Below are 16,351 nucleotides of genomic sequence, written 5' to 3'. Positions count from 1 at the left end.
TGTACGTAACGGCTGGCAAAGGACCGAGTACGTTCCCACCAAAAAAGTAAATGATGACGTCGAGTATATCTTCTGCCCCAGGTTCCCGAAGAAGATCCTTCTATGGCTGACGATCAGAGAGAAGAGAATGTTCAAGCCGCTGTTGTATGTTGTATAAAAAGTATCGCGCAAAGAATGTGGTCTTTTGGCCGGAACTGGCATGGGCCAAGGGCAAGAGATCCCTAGAGGAGATGCACCGGCTGAAGATAAAGGTGGTTCCGACATTCACCAACTCTCCAAACTGCGATCAATAGTAAATTTTAGGGCGAAGCTCAAACCACTGACGAACTGACATGACACATAGAAGAAAATCCTTTCGAAACCGTCGTCCTACGCATTTTGCTTGCACACTAGCACCTTCCGTTATACATGTTACGGAGTAGCTTGCATTTTCAGGGTTTTATGCTGCAGGGTTTATACTGAAAACTTGAAGCAATGTTGCGAAACATGCTTTTTTGAAAAAAATGAGTGGTTTTTGATTGAACAATGGAATTAACGCGAGTGTCTCGTCTGTTTGTCTGCGCTCAAACATAGCATTTACTTCAATATTTTGTGGCCAAAACGGAAAAGGCACCGCCAAGGCCACGAAAGAGTTGAATAATATGCCGACGTCTATCTTTTGATTGACCATAGTGAAGATTCTGGTGCACAGCAGTAAAGCCACCTGGCAGGGCGTCTAATCATTTTTATAAAGGGCTTAATAAACGTATAGAATTTAAAACAAATTGGCCTAACGTCTTACGACAAGGTCTGGGCAGTATAATTTCTCCATCTGTTTCGGTCTATGGCAACTGATCTCCAGTTCCGCGGGCACCCAGTGCTCGCCAGATCTCGCTCCACCTGGTTTTGCCACCTCGCTCGCTGTACCCCTCTTCATCTTGTTCGCACCGGATTTGATGCGAAAACCATTTTTGCAGGATAGTTGACCGGCATTCCAGCAACATGTCCTGCCCAACGTATCCGTCCAGCTTTAACCACTTTCTGAATACTTGGTTCGTCGTAGAGACGCGCGAGCTCGTGGTTCATTCTTCGCCTCCATACGCCGTTCTCTTGCACTCCGCCAAAGATGGTTCTTAGCACCCGCCGTTCGAAAACTTCGAGTGCTCGTAGGTCCTCTTCTAGCAGTGTCCACGTTTCGTGCCCGTAGAGGACAACCGGTCTAATTAGCGTTTTGTGCAGTGTGCACTTTATACGGGGGATCAAATTATTCGACCGCAAGTGTTTGTGCAGTCCGTAGTAGGCCCGACTTCCGCTGATAATACGTGGTCCTCAGTTGCCAGTGATAAGATATAAGAACTCGTCGACTACCTCGAACTCATCCCCGTCGATTACCACGATACTGCCCAAGTGGGTCCTGTCGCGCTCGGCCCCGCCCGCCAGCATATACTTCGTTTTAGACGTATTTATCTTCAGTCCAAGCTTCTCTGCTTCGCGTTTTAGTCTGGTGTACTGATCTTCCACCGCCTCAAATGTTCTGCCGACAGCATCCACGTCGTCAGCAAAGCAGATAAATTGACTGGATTTATTGAAAATCGTGCCTTGCATTTCGATCGCATCTCGTCTTATAATACTTTCAAGCGCAATGTTGAATAGCAGGCAGGAAAGACTCCCATCCATCGTAGCCATGATAAGTCTAGTAAGCTTACCCGGAAAGCCGTTTTAGTCCAAAATTTTCCATAGCTCTTGTCGGTTTACGCTATCATATGCGGCTTTGAAATCGATGAACAGGTGGTGCGTGGGGACTCGGAATTCGCGGCACTTCTGGAGGATCTGCCGCAGGGTGAAGATTTGGTCCGTTGTAGACCGACCCTCCATGAAGCCGGCCTGGTAACTTCCCACAAATCTATTGGCTATTGGCGATAGTCGATGAAAGATGACTTGGGACAGCACTTTGTAGACGACATTCAGGATAGTGATTGCTCGGTAGTTCTCACATTCCAGCTTATCACCTTTTTTGTAGATAGAGCAGATAACCCCGTCTTTCCACTCCTCCGGTAGTCGTTCCGTATCCCAAATCTTGACAATTAGTTGATGCAGACAGCCGGCCAACTTGTCCGGGCCCATTTTAATAAGTTCCGCTCCAATGCCATCCCTTCCCGCTGCTTTGTTGTTCTTCAGCCGCTGGATGACTTCTTTAACTTCCCTTATCGATGGGGGTGGCACATCTTCGTTGCTTGCTACACCAATGTGGTCACTTCCTCCGCTATCATGGTCTTCCGCCTGCACGCCATTCAGGTGTTCATCGTAGTGCTGCTTCCACCTTTCGATCACCGCACGATCGTCAGTCAAGATACCTCCAGCTTTATCTCTGCACATTTCGGCCCGCGGCTCGAAGCCTTTGCAAGATCCGTTGAGTCTCTGATAGAACTTCCGTGTGTCGTGAAAGCTGTTCGAGTTCTTCGCACTCCTTCTCCTCTTGGTGGCGCTTCTTCTCCTTGAAGAGTCGGGTTTGCTGCCTCCACTTCTGTTTGTATCACTCCACATTCTGACGGGTGGCTCTACGCAGCATTTATACCCGCGCTGCGTTCTTCTCAGCCAATATCTACTGGTATTCCTCGTCAAACCATTCGTTAAGTCGATTCGGTGCCACACGGCCTAGGACGTTCTTCGCTAATGGCTCTTTTCACGGCATTCCAACAGTCCTCAAGATGGACTTCATCCAGCTCACCCTCTTCCGGCAGTTTCATTGAATTATCTTTTGTAATTTTTTTTCATCGCCATCCGAAATCAATTCATTTTTTCAATACATACGTTAAGTGCATCTAAGTATTGGATAAGGGGCAAATACGAAAAAGTGATAAACCTGGAATGAGCACTGATTTAAGATATGAGGGAGCGTCAAATTGGGCTTCCGCCAAGGTGACACAATGTCACGCTACGACTCTGAGGTCTGGGTCACTCATCCCAAAGGCAAATAAGAAAAAAAACTTCATCGAAATCCATTAGATCGATAAGGTTATCGTTGGTTTTGTTAAAAATAATGAAAAAAATGACTATTTAAATTTAATGATGATGATGATAGTTTTATTAAGGACCTTTATTTAAATTTAATCTTATTTAGCAAAAACTCTTCTGAGCAAATCATGAAGGCAAAGCTGCAATAACAGCAGTACAAACCTTTCTACAACTAGAAAAGTCTTTTGAAGCGAAAAAATTTGACTAGGGACCGTGCAATAATTACGTAAGGCCTTTTTCCTCATTTTTGAACCCCCCCTCCCCCCTATATAAGATTTTGTAAGATTTTGGCCAATCCCCCCTCCCCCCCGTACAAGTTCTTAGTAAGATTTTTTGAAACATCAAAATTCAAGTTTTATTTAAAAAGATAGACATTGAAAGAATATTGAAACAGTCAACAAAGTTCAAACAAGTTCATAAAAACCAAAGTTCAAACAAATTCATAAAAAAAAACAAATAATATCAATTATCTATTGTAAATCCCTTAATGGCCCCCTCACGAACAGAACGTATTTCAGCATTGAGGTTGTCAATAAATGTTGGTGTATGCTCAGAAACTCACTAGCGTTCACTTAATTCGCATTGATCCAATCTAAATCGTCTGAAAACGTGTCCTCGTCAAGTAGTATACAAAGAACTTCTTTGCCTCTTCTAGATGACACGCGACATGGTCTTATGTTGGAATTGGCACTGCGTTGCGTCTAATGTACAGATCTGTAATGACCGCGGTTTCCTTTGAAGCAAAATACTGACCCCACTCTGGCCACATACGGCAGGCAAGATATTTGGGAACAGAAGAACAGTATATCCCAAAAAACATTTTTGTTGTATAGTAGCTTATCAAGCACTTGTTCCATTGGTACAGCTATACATTAATTGTGTAAGCTACTTTTAAACAAAAATATTTCTCGTGATATCATAAGGGATTGCGGCTGCCTTGCGGGATTGAGATAGGAAATTGCAACGAAATATGTTGGAATGATCCCGGGCAATCTGTAGAAACGAATTTGGTGAATTTCACATAGTTCTGCATAAATAGTATGAGCGCCAAAGCGCAAGTGGATACAGTTTATACTGATTTGAAGGCCGCTTTTAATACCGTTAATCATACTATTCTTTTAAGCAAGTTGGAGAAACTTGGGTGTACCACAAGATTGTGCAGATGGTTGGAAACTTACCTTACGGATAGGCAACTCTTCGTACAACTTGGCAACTGCCGGCCTGCCGCGTTTACAAATGGTTCTGGTGTGCCACAGGGTAGCAATTTGGGACCATTGCTATTCTGTATCTACATAAATGATGCAGCGTTACTACTCAATGAAGATGGAAGGCTTTTCTTCGCTGATGATCTGAAGATCTATCTTGAAGTCAGAAGAATCGAGGACTGCAGAATGTTGCAGAAGCTTCTGGACATGTTAAGTGACTGGTGCGTAAGGAATCAATTGTTACTGGGTGTGGAGAAATGTTGCGTCATCAGTTTCCATCGCACTAGAAGCGCAATAGAGTTCGATTACGAAATTTCCGGATCAAAATTGAATAGGGTAGAACAGATAAAGGACCTTGGAGTATTACTTGACGAGAAACTCACCATGAAGTCCCACATTTCTGCCATCGTTGACAAGTCCAATCGTAGTCTTGGGTTCATATTTAAGATTGCTGGTGAATTCAATGACCCGATCTGCTTCAAAGCTCTCTATTGCTCTATTGTACGGTCAACGCTGGAATTTGCGAGCATCGTTTGAAGCCCGCACGAGTCTATCTGGTCCGCCAGACTGGAAAACGTACAGCGAAAATTTGTTCGATATGCACTTCGTCATCTTCTTTGGAGGGATCAGCAAAACTTAACACCATGCGAAGACCGCTGTCGTCTGTTGGGTTTAAGCACGCTAAGTCGACGTAGAGAGGTTTCGCAATCGTTGTTTGGCTGCAAACTTTTAACTGGCGAATATGATGCACCGGACATCCTATCGCAAATCGGACTCTACGCACCTTCAAGAGTCTTACGACCCAGAATGATTCTACAGGAAGACTCCTATTCAACGCAATATGCTGCCAACTCTCCCATCGCTTCCATGATCAGACAATTCAACTGCTTTGCTGACGTTTTTATTTTTGACGAACTATCACGCATTTACCGCTAACGTATTCGTGCACTTGACAATGTAAATACTAACAATTAAGTAACTTTTAAGTATTCATTTAGACCCAAATTGTCCTATGAATTATACGAATAAATTATAAATTATAAATAATAGCATAAACCGATGACATCAGAGACTCTGGAACAAGTAGGCCAACTGCTATTTCCTTGAGTGGACAAGGCTAAAATACTCAGCAGGTTGCTATGCATTTCCTTGCAGCATGAAAGATTTCGACACTTCACAACTTACTTCATCAATTTAAAAATTTTTGTAACAAATAACATAAGTTGCTATTAAAAATGTGACTTTTTCATAATTTTTTCGTGTGAGAAAATCTTACGTAAGAAATGATTAAGCCCCCCTCCCCCCCAAATAAGATTTTGTAAGATTTCGCGGAACCCCCCCTCCCCCCATAATACCTTACGTAATTAGTGCACGGCCCCCTAGTTGTCTTCCTTGACATAGAAGGCGCGTTCATTATAAGATGAATTATCATCTTATAATTTAATGGTTATGGCTATGACGAAACGTGGCTTCGATGTGTCCACTACTGGATTAGCAAAATGTTATTAAAAGGAGCGATATCAGGAAACTTTGGAAGCTCATAAAGTCCGCTTTCGTTCAGGCGAAGATTGCCACTGCCATCGCATAGTTCCTTTGAACCGTTGGAAGTGCAGCTCTCAGATTTCATCCCTTTATTCTGCCGCACTGGGTATGAAATGGAGAGAGTTACCTGGAAGGAGCATCAAATATAGCTCTGGCTCTCTTAAGCGCCTCCACGCAGGTCTAATAGCGTTTTTGTTTTTTAACCTGGGTTAGTTCCAACTCGACCACTGAATAAACAAATATTTTCGGGAGAATAAACAAACGTTTTCAGGTTGTCAGTGTATTGCTCATGGCCGGGTTGAAACTGTAAAAATACCCAGAGCGAACCCGTCGTCTAAAAAGTTCAACCTAGAGCGAAACTAAGTTCAACCTGAGTGAAGAAACAAATGTTTTGACAGCCGTTCGGTTGGAACTAGAGCGAACCTAAGTTGGACCCAAGCAAAAACAAAAACGCTATAAGTAAAACGACGACGATCGATGACCATAGCTGGAAACGCTTCATGTACATACTGGAGCAGCTAAGCTAGGAGGTGCGAAGCTGAATGTAGACATGGCGATGCTGGCAAGGTAGTTTACTGAATCTCTCATTTATCACTAACGACGTAAATTAAAATACGGAACAGATCAATCGGCATAGGATCCGGCAAAGAACAAGGAAACGATCGATAGATAACGACTGAAAACTCAGGAGCTGAAGTGTTCGAACTCTCCATCAACCGGCCCGGCATGAGCTTGCTTACATGCTCGAGAATTACGTAGACTCGGAGTGAAGATCGCTGCTATTCAGGAAGCTGTATAGCCAAATTCTGGAGAAAGGGAATTCCATGCAGTAGATCGTATTGCAGATACTTCTTTTAAGTACCACATGTACAACAGTGGCGGTGGATTCGGTTTCGTAGTTTTGAACAAACAAAAGCAACGAGTTATCTGATGGAGGCCCGTAGATGACCGTGTGTTGAGAATTAGAGGCAAGTTCTTCAACTACAGCCTGAACAACGTATATGTACCGACAAAAAATAAGTCTGAGATGCTAAGGATCAGGATGCTAAGGCTCATAAATTTTGCCACAGCCAGAGGAATGGGTCATCTGTAATACCTACTATCCAAGTGTGAATATTCAGAAACGCACCGGGAAGCAACCAAATGGGGACTCTAGTTCCCCGATTGATCATATTTTGATTGACAGTCGACGGTTTTCGGATGCCATTGACATACGTTCGTTTCAGGGACCAAATATCGACTCTCGTCGTGTATAAGATTCGCGCAAGATTGTCGAACGCGGCGAATGCTTACACTAAGAGGACGCTGATTGATGGCAGATTGTGTGGCATCGGAATACGCCAGAAGTCCTGATCAACGAACCGCGAGACAGCAGCCAAAAAGGGAAGAAGATATAAGCAGGCTGTGGAGGAACCTCTAATATGCCATTGAAACAACTTCGAGAGAGATGATACGCACGATACCTTCCTATCGTCTAAAAAACGCGAGCACAGCAAGCTTACCGACGCAGAACGGCGGTAACAGCAAGGAGAACTTCCAGACGCTGGCTGTTGAATAGTGAGGTAAACAAAATAACAATTGTGGGCGACGTCAAGCTGTGTGGCCACCAACACGGGAGAAAGTTAAGAAGGCAATTGGTAAGTTGAAAACAGTAAACAGCTGGTGGCAAGGACGATATTCCGGATGAACTTATAAAACCGGAAAGTGAGCGGCTGTTCTGTAGACCAAGACCGTTAGTATAGTCGTTCGTCGGCGAATACTAAGGTGGTTTTCATGAGATCAGATGGATCAGATGTTCAGCAACTTGTAGACACATCACGTATTAGCTAACTTTAAGGCGGAGTGTGATTCAGTTAAACAAAGTGTGCTTTGGTAGGTAATGCTAGAACATGGTTGTCCGACGAAATTAGTTAAGCTGATTCGTGCGATGCACGATAGGTCTGAATCTTGCGTCGGAATAGTGAATAGAATAGGATGAGACCTCAGCGCTTTGTCGACGATCGATGGATTGAAGCATGGAAAAAAGTACTCTCTAACCTGCTATTGAACATTGCCTTGGAAAGTGCAACACAAAGAGCAAACGTGAAAATGAACGGGACCATCATCACGTAATCTCACATACTTCTTGGTTTTGCATATGACGGCAATATAATTACAATCAGCCGTAGAACAATGGAAAAGGTTTCTAGGCTTTTTAAATAGAAAGCAGCAAGATGGGGGTTTTGGCCGTAAAATTCTGTGATATATTCTTGGCGGCAAAATGCAAAATGGTGTGTGACACAGACGCATGAACCTAGCTGTATCAAGTATAAAATAATGTCGATTTACTAAAGGTAGTACAATGTGGCAAGCTGCTGCACGCTATTTTGAGCAGAAAACCAGGAAGAAACCATAAACTTCGGGGCTGACCCTGCACCCTAAGGATGGGCGCTGTCGAGCATGATGCACCACCAGAAATAGAGAGCAGTGAGTTTGATATTTTAGGTCCAAAATCAAAATTTTTCTACTCGTCCAATTTTTTATTTGTCAAATATTTGCTCTTCCTAGCGAACCACCCTACTGTGGCCCCCCACCGATTTCGATGTCTGGGTGCAAGCCGTATTTCGTGGAAAACTCGTCCTCACACACATCCAAGGCAGACCCGTGAGAGCGCGAGAGGAAAATCGTTACAACCACTTTCCGCATGGGCCACATGAATGATGATGTTTGAGTTTGGCGTTTAGCCTTCGGCTCAGCAGTGTTTCGCAAACCGATACCTATGCAGCAAGGAAACCGCATTTTCCGTTCAGTCTTCTCTTTTCGTTCCCGGTGAAAGCACGCTGAACGCCTCTTCTGGTGCTATTATATTATATTCGGGCGGTGGAAAATTCGTGTCAAGCGTAGGGAAAAACCAACAATTCGAAAGAAGCAGCAGGAAGAACAAAACAACAAAACTCTAATTCTTTATTTCTCTCTGCATGTGTGAGATTTTTTCTGGCCCGCATTTTCCAGTGTTTGTTCGTAATTTTATCTTGCTTCGGTTTGAAGTGTGCGGAAAACAGAGCAGTCGAAAGTGATAATTTTCTTGCGCGGCTAAGCGGAGCCCCACCAACATATTTGCAGTGAAAAAAAGGGTACGTTTGTATCTCTTCTGTTGTTATTTACCGTTTATTGGAACTGTGAGCATTGCTATGCTGGAAAACGAGGGGCGTGCTGTGGTGTTTGCAATTTTCTTCGATTGAAGTGGCAAAAAATAGGAGTGATATTTGCCGCAGAATGGTACCGTCGTTGCACGGCAGCAAGTGACATTTCTGCCCGAGGCGGATACTGAGGAAGACTCAACCAACACGAGCCGTGAAAAACTTTCCGATTGGTGTCGCAATCGCTGGGCAGGAAGAAAACATTTTCAGCGTGATAAATGCTATACGCTGCGGGAATGCTTGGCCTATCCAGAGCAGCGGTGACAAGTTTGACATTGGTGCCGAGTTGTGAGCTGTGAGCGTTTTTCTAATTACTTAGTAATGATGCTGGATTTTTTAACTTTCAAATGCAAATCATGAGTTAAGTTTGCCAGTGGATGGCAATGTAGTGCCAAGCAGAGCTGAAATTGAATATCTAAACTAATATAATATTTTTAAAGAACTTTAGAAAATGTTTGTTCATTTCGGCGGATAAAAATCATTGCTCAACCGCTTTGCTATCTCGCATACATGATATTGCGTAACAAAGTAATAACAGATTAGTAGAATGTTATGCACTGCAATTTTTGTTAGCAAATACTTTTATCCATCTTTTGTCAGTCGTCTTTCTGGGGCCGAAAATATAAAGAATATTATTATTCAATACATGACCGGATGATTGCTTTATACACGACCGGATGATTGCGTTACGGTCTGGATTTATTGCTCAAAATTAAAGCTTTTCTGAGAATGACTCTTAATTGAATAGAGGAATACAGTTTGGAATTGTGAATTTTTGATTAAAAGTAGCATGATTTAAAACTAAAGCAATGGGAAATCCATGTTGAAACTGAATGCTGCTGAAAGGATACCCTACTAGCGCAGTTGTTATAAACTAGTTGTGGTAACCGATTAATGACTGATTTCAGTCATAAATAGGTTGCAGCCACCAGAAGTGACAAAAGTGTGCTACTTGGGTATATTGTCAGTTTACATATATAATAATTTCATAACAGTCTTACAAACATATAAACAAAACAATTTTTATATGATTTCATCAAACCAATTTAGTTTATTTCATTATTAGAGATTGAATAGGTGATAAGTTTAAAACTTGAACAAGCTTAAAACTTCTATAGACCGTGAAAATATCGACATTTTGCCAAATATGTTTTGCAAAATTATTGTTATTATTGACTATATATAAAAATTGCTATAAAAATTGTGTCAAAATCAATTATTTAGCAAATACTTCAGTTGTTTGTTTTCCATAGGCCCAACGTTAGTTGAACAGTAAAAAGAACAGACATAAGAAAAAAGATTATTGTTAGCATAGGCCATCAAGATATAAATAATTATGATGGCTGATTCCCATTTTCAAGGAACTCCTTGCCTAGTTACATACAGTTCAAACCCGCGCCGGCAACGTGTGGTCTGATGATATTATTTCAATTATCTTGAAAGGTTAGCACTGATCGAAAATGTTATTTATTCAACTATCAAAATCTACTTACTCCAACTTAGCCCGGGAAGAAGTTAAAAGTGCTCCGATTTTGTTCAAAACTTGTGTATGTGATCCCCTTTAAAATTCAGACATCAGAGAATTCAATTCATCATTGTTATTTAATTTTTATTTCCACTTAAAAAATTAATACAAAAATATTAATTTTTCCTCTTGTTTAAGTAATTTGAGGTCGTCGGCCATTTTTTCTATTTCATTTTTCATAATTTTGTCTAAAAAATGAAGTTCTTTTATAAAACATCAATCGTTGCGGGGTCTAACCGCCGATGTATGTTTATATATTAGCAAAGGCGTAAGGCAGCGTACGATTCAGTCAAACGAAATGAGCTATGGCTGATAATCCTAGAATATGGTTTTCCGGAGAAACTAATTATGCTGATTCGTGTGGTACTGGATGGGTCAAAACCATGCGTCAGAATTGCGGGTGAGACCACAGCCGCTTTCGTGACGTTAGATGGATTGAAGCAAGAGGATACACTCTCTAACCTGCTATCCAACATTACCTTGAAAGGTGTAATACGAATAGCAAAGGAAAGGAACGGGATTATCATTACGAAATTTTACATGCTTCTTGGTTTTGCGGACAACGACGTCGATATTATCGGATTCAACCGTAGAGCAGTGGAAGAGACCCTTAGGCTTTTGAAACGGGAAACAGCGAGATTGGTACTTACCATTACCACCGCCAAAAAGAAATACAAGGTTGCTGGCAGAGAACGTGGGAGTCCAAATGGTGTCGGTGCCGAGGTGGAGCTGGATGTAACAACGATGGATACTGCAAAGTAAAATGACGAATCGCAGCCGCGAATCGGACATTCTACAAATAACCTAGCCAGCAGAAGTCCCGTAGTGTGCAAATTCGTACTGAACTTATTTCATACTCGTTTTCTGTCGTTTCTTTTCCCTTCTTCCTTTTTTTTGTAATTGGTTGTCGTCTTTTCCTAATTCCTTTTCGGTTTTCGTCTTCGTCTGTTCCGCTTTTCCTCTTTTGGATGTCTCTTTTTTCTTTTCTTCTGACGCCTTTATCCTCTTTGCGCTTTTTTCCCTTCTTCCTTTTCCGGTTTTTCTTTTTTATCTCCCGTTTTTCGTCTTTATATCTCTCCAATTTTACCTTTTTCTTTGATCCGTTTTTGCTGTTTTTCTTTCCTTCTTTTTTGTCCCATTTTCCCTTCCCATTCCCATTTTGTTAAAATTTTCCTCTATCGGTATTTTTTTGTCCACTGTTTCCTCTTTCTTTTCGTGTCCCGTGTCCTTCTCAGTCTTTCAGTCTGTGTCGTTGACCCTTTTCAAATTTTTAATTTGCGTCTGTTCCGTTCTTCCTTTTATTATTGCTCCTTTTTTGTCCTGTTCTCTTTTTCATTTTATCCCGTTTGTTCCCCTTTGCTAACCCGTTTTTTCATTTTCTATTCCGTTTTTTCTACTTTGCGTCATTTTTTCAAGGTTTTCGTCTTTAACATGGTCGTTTTTACTTCTTTTTTTCTAATTTTTCTGCTCTTCCGTTCCCCCACTGTTTCTGCTTAGTCTCCTATGTTTTTGGGTTTCGTCCCATTTTCTTCTTTTCCATTTTTCTTATTTTTACGTATCAATTGTGTCATCATTGTTTTTCATTTTTCTTATTCCCATGCCTGTTTTACCTCTTTTTTCATCCCGTTTGTCGAGTTTTTCTAACGTTTTCTACCGTGCTCTTTTCCAGGAGCAGCAAGAGAAAAAAGTTTACTTACATTTTCATAAGAAACTGTTTGCTCGTACAGCGTACTGTTCGGTTCATGAGATATGTATCTTTAACGGGAAATTAGCAGTCATTAACTTTTCGTAGGAAAACCCAATTTCGGAAGCAGTTTCAGGCACAAAACATGGGTTGTGTCTTTAAAAATGTGTTCACTGCATTTTTCTTGCCTATCTGAATACAGCGAATATATTTTTATGAACAGAATTTCTGTTTCAAACAAAAAAAACTGCTTTTGCAATGTGCAAAATCAATGACGACAAAATTTGGACACCCCTAAACACACACATACACACACATACATTAACAATGAGTGAAATATTTTGCAGAGTGGTAGACGTATGTCTGTTCTTTCTGAAAATATATCTTCTTCTTCAGCAGCATAGAGCCGGGGTGGCTCGTGCTGTTTCAAGCACTCGTCTCCATTCAACTCGGTCTTGGGCCACTCGTCGCCAATTTCCTAGTCGTCTCAGAAGTCGCAAATCGCTTTCGACCTGGTCGAGCCATCGTGCACGTTGGGCCCCCCTGTTCCTGGTGCCGGTGGGGTTGTTGAAGAGGACCGTTTTCGTCGCACTGTCGTCCGGCATCCTTACGACGTGTCCGGCCCACCGTAGCCTGCTAACTTTCGCTAGATGTACGATGGGAGTCTCCCCAAGCAGTGCCTGTAGCTCGTGATTCATACGCCTCCGCCACTCTCCGCTTTCAGTTTGTACTCCGCCAAATATCGTCCGCAGCACTTTCCGCTCAAACACGGCAAGGGCGCGTATGTCCTCCGTAAGCAGCGTCACGGCTTCAAGTCCATAAAGAACTACCGGTCTAATAATGGTTTTGTACATTGTTAGCTTCGTGCGGCGGCGTATGCTTCCTGATCGTAGCGTTTTACGAAGGGCAAAGTAGGCCCGATTTCCCGCTTGGATGCGCCGCTGGATCTCCTTACTAGTGTTGTTGTCCGCGGTCACCAGCGATCCCAAATACACGAACTCTTCTACCACTTCTAGTTCGTCGCCGTCAACGGTTACCGTCCGTGGGAGGCGCGCATTTGTTTCCTTTGAGCCTCTTCCTTTCATGTATTTGGTCTTCGACGCATTTATTTTTAGCCCAATTCTCCTAGACTCCGCTTTCAGTCTGGCGTAGATTGCCTCCGCCGTCGCAAAGTTCCTGGCAATGATATCGAAGTCATCTGCAAAGCCTAGAAGTTGGCTACTCTTGGTAAAAATCGTGCCTCTCGTTTCAATGCCCGCTCGTCGGATCACCCCCTCAAGAGCGATGTTGAACAGCATGCAGGATAGACCGTCACCTTGTCTCAACCCTCGTCGCGTCTCGAAGGGACTCGAGAGTGTCCCAGAGATGCGTACGAAACACATCACTCGATCCAATGTAGCTCTGATCAGTCGCGTCAGTTTGTCCGGAAAACCGTATTCGTGCATTATCTGCCATAGCTTGTCTCGATCGACTGTATCGTATGCTGCTTTGAAATCGATAAAGATGTGATGCGTGGGCACGTTGTACTCCCGACATTTCTGCAAGATCTGTCGGATAGTAAACATTTGGTCCGTAGTTGCGCGAGCCCCCATGAAACCCGCCTGATAATTCCCTACGAAACCTTGTGCTATCGGTGACAGCCGGCGTAACAGGATCTGGGAGAGTACCTTGTAGGCGGCGTTTACCAGCGTAATACCACGATAGTTGCAGCAGTCTAGCCGATCACCATTTTTGTAGATGGGACAAACCACTCCTTCCATCCATTCCTCCGGTAGCTTTTCCTCCTCCCAAATCCTCGAAATAACCCAGTGTAGAGCCTTTGCTAGCGTTTCCCCGCCATGTTTATAAAGCTCTGCCGGTAGGCGGTCCTTCCCAGCGGCTTTATTGGTCTTCAGCAACCTGATTTCTCGTTTGACTTCTTGGAGATCAGGTGCTAGGACATCACTATCTTCCATGGGCGCTCCTAGGTTAATTTCCGTTCCGCCTCCTTCTGCGACTTCGCCATTGAGGTGTTCATCGAAGAACTGCTTCCACCTGTCGACCACCTCGCGCTCGTTTGTAATTAGATTCCCTCCCTCGTCCCTACACATGTCAGGTTTCGGTGTGTAGCCCTTCCGAGTTTGGTTCACCTTCTCATAAAACTTGCGCGTGTCGTTAGCTCGGAATAGTTGCTCTAATTCTTCACGATCTCTGTCCTCCTTTTGGCGCTTTTTTCTCCTCAGGATCGTGGTCAACTGGTTCCTAGCTCGTCGGTACTTGGCCAGGTTCTCTCTAGTGGCAATACTTAGATAATTTTTCCAAGCATTTTTTTTCTCCTCCACCGCTTGTTGGCATTCCCCATCAAACCAATCATTTTGTGTACTTCGAGGCTCAATACCTAGTGCCGCGGTAGCGGCCTCTCCGATGGCCGAGCGTATTCTGCCCCAACCGTCTTCGAGGTTTGAAGCACCTAACTCCTCGGAAGAAGGCAGTGCCTCATTCAGTACTCGCGCGTAGTTCTCGGCAGCTTGTGGGTTATCTAGCTGCCTGATGTTCAGCCGAGGAGGACGGCTTTGACGTGTCCGGTATACGGTGGACAGCTTTGAGCGCCCATGTACTGCTACTAGGTAATGGTCAGAATCAATATCCGCACCCCGACGGGAGCGTACGTTCGTGATGTTAGAGAAGAACCGGCCCTCTATGAGAACGTGGTCAATTTGGTTCATTGTACGTTGGTCAGGTGATCTCCAGGTGGCTTTGTGGATATCCTTGCGCGGGAAAAAGGTACTTCGGATCACCAGGCCTCGGGAAGCTGCGAAGTTTATACATCGTTGGCCGTTATCGTTTGTGTCGGTGTGCAGGCTATGGGGTCCTACCACCGGTCTATACATTTCTTCCCTACCGACCTGGGCGTTCATATCCCCGATGACGATCTTGATGTCCCGTGACGAGCAGCTGTCGTACGTTGCCACCAGCCTCGCGTAGAACGCTTCTTTCTCATCGTCGGGTCTACCTTCGTGCGGGCAGTGCACGTTGATGATGCTATAATTGAAGAAACGGCCCTTTATCCTCAATACACACATTCTCTCGTTGATCGCCTTCCAATCTATCACGCGATCCTGCATTCCGCCCAGCACTACAAAGCCCGTTCCCAGTTCGTTGGTAGCGCCACCGCTCTGGTAAAACTGGGCCTTTCCGCCACGGATCTTCCATACCTTCTCTCCTTTGCGACAGATTTCCTGCAGAGCTACGATGCCGAGTTTGCGGGGTTCCAGCTGTTCGATCAGCACCCGCTCGCAACCTGCGAAATTTAGCGATCTGCAGTTCCATGTCCCGAGTCTCCATTCGTCGTCTTTATTCCGTCGCCTAGGTCGATGCCGAATATTCCGCTCCGAATATGCTTGAATGTTGTTAGTTAAGTTTAGTTTAGGTGTGTAGCCGTACTGGGGCAACACTACCGAGTCTCGCGATGGGGCTGCCATCTCATAGTGCCGAGACGCACTATACCTCCTTCCCGGTTAGTATACGACCTTAGTTTCCACCGGGGTTGGTTACCCGATCTCCGCTAGGGTTGCTCGTATTCCGGCTGGTACCACGAGGAGGTCGGGATCGGAGTTGCTGGATAAGAGGCTAACGACCACTATGGGGTCTATATTCCGCATTATCTAGCCGTTTACCAACCTTATCTGAAAATATAACACTTGTTTATATTACAAACGCTCAGCGTAAAATGGCGTCGAAAGAAGAGCAGGTGCGAAAAACAATTGTGTGCGGTCGCAATAAAAATCCGGATCTCTCGTTAAGAAAAATTGCCAAAAAGCTTGGATTTCCTCCAAGCACTGTTCACAGTGTTTTAAAATCGTTCGATGCTCGCTTGACAACAGCTAGGAAGAAGGGAAGTGAAACGAAAACGGATCTGAGACCCACCACAAGGATGCGAAGGTAAAACAAATATTACGGAGGAGATCAGATCTTTCTGTACGTACCATTGCTCGTAAAATAAAAATGTCGCCAAGGTGAGGACTGTGCCAAACCGTAATGATAAGCAAAATACGACGGCCAAAACACGCGCTCGTAAGCTTTATCGTGAATATTTAACGAAGTTTCCTTGCGTTATAATGGACGATGAAACGTATGTCCTAGAAGACTTTAAACAGCTTCCTGGTATGTCTTTTTACACTGCCATGAAACGGAATGGCGTTGCAGAGCATTTTAGGACAAAGAAGAAAGCCAAGTTCCCCAA

This window comes from Sabethes cyaneus, chromosome 3, assembly GCF_943734655.1.
Source record: "Sabethes cyaneus chromosome 3, idSabCyanKW18_F2, whole genome shotgun sequence".
NCBI lineage: Eukaryota > Metazoa > Arthropoda > Insecta > Diptera > Culicidae > Sabethes > Sabethes cyaneus.
Note: the sequence above shows the minus strand (reverse complement) of the source record.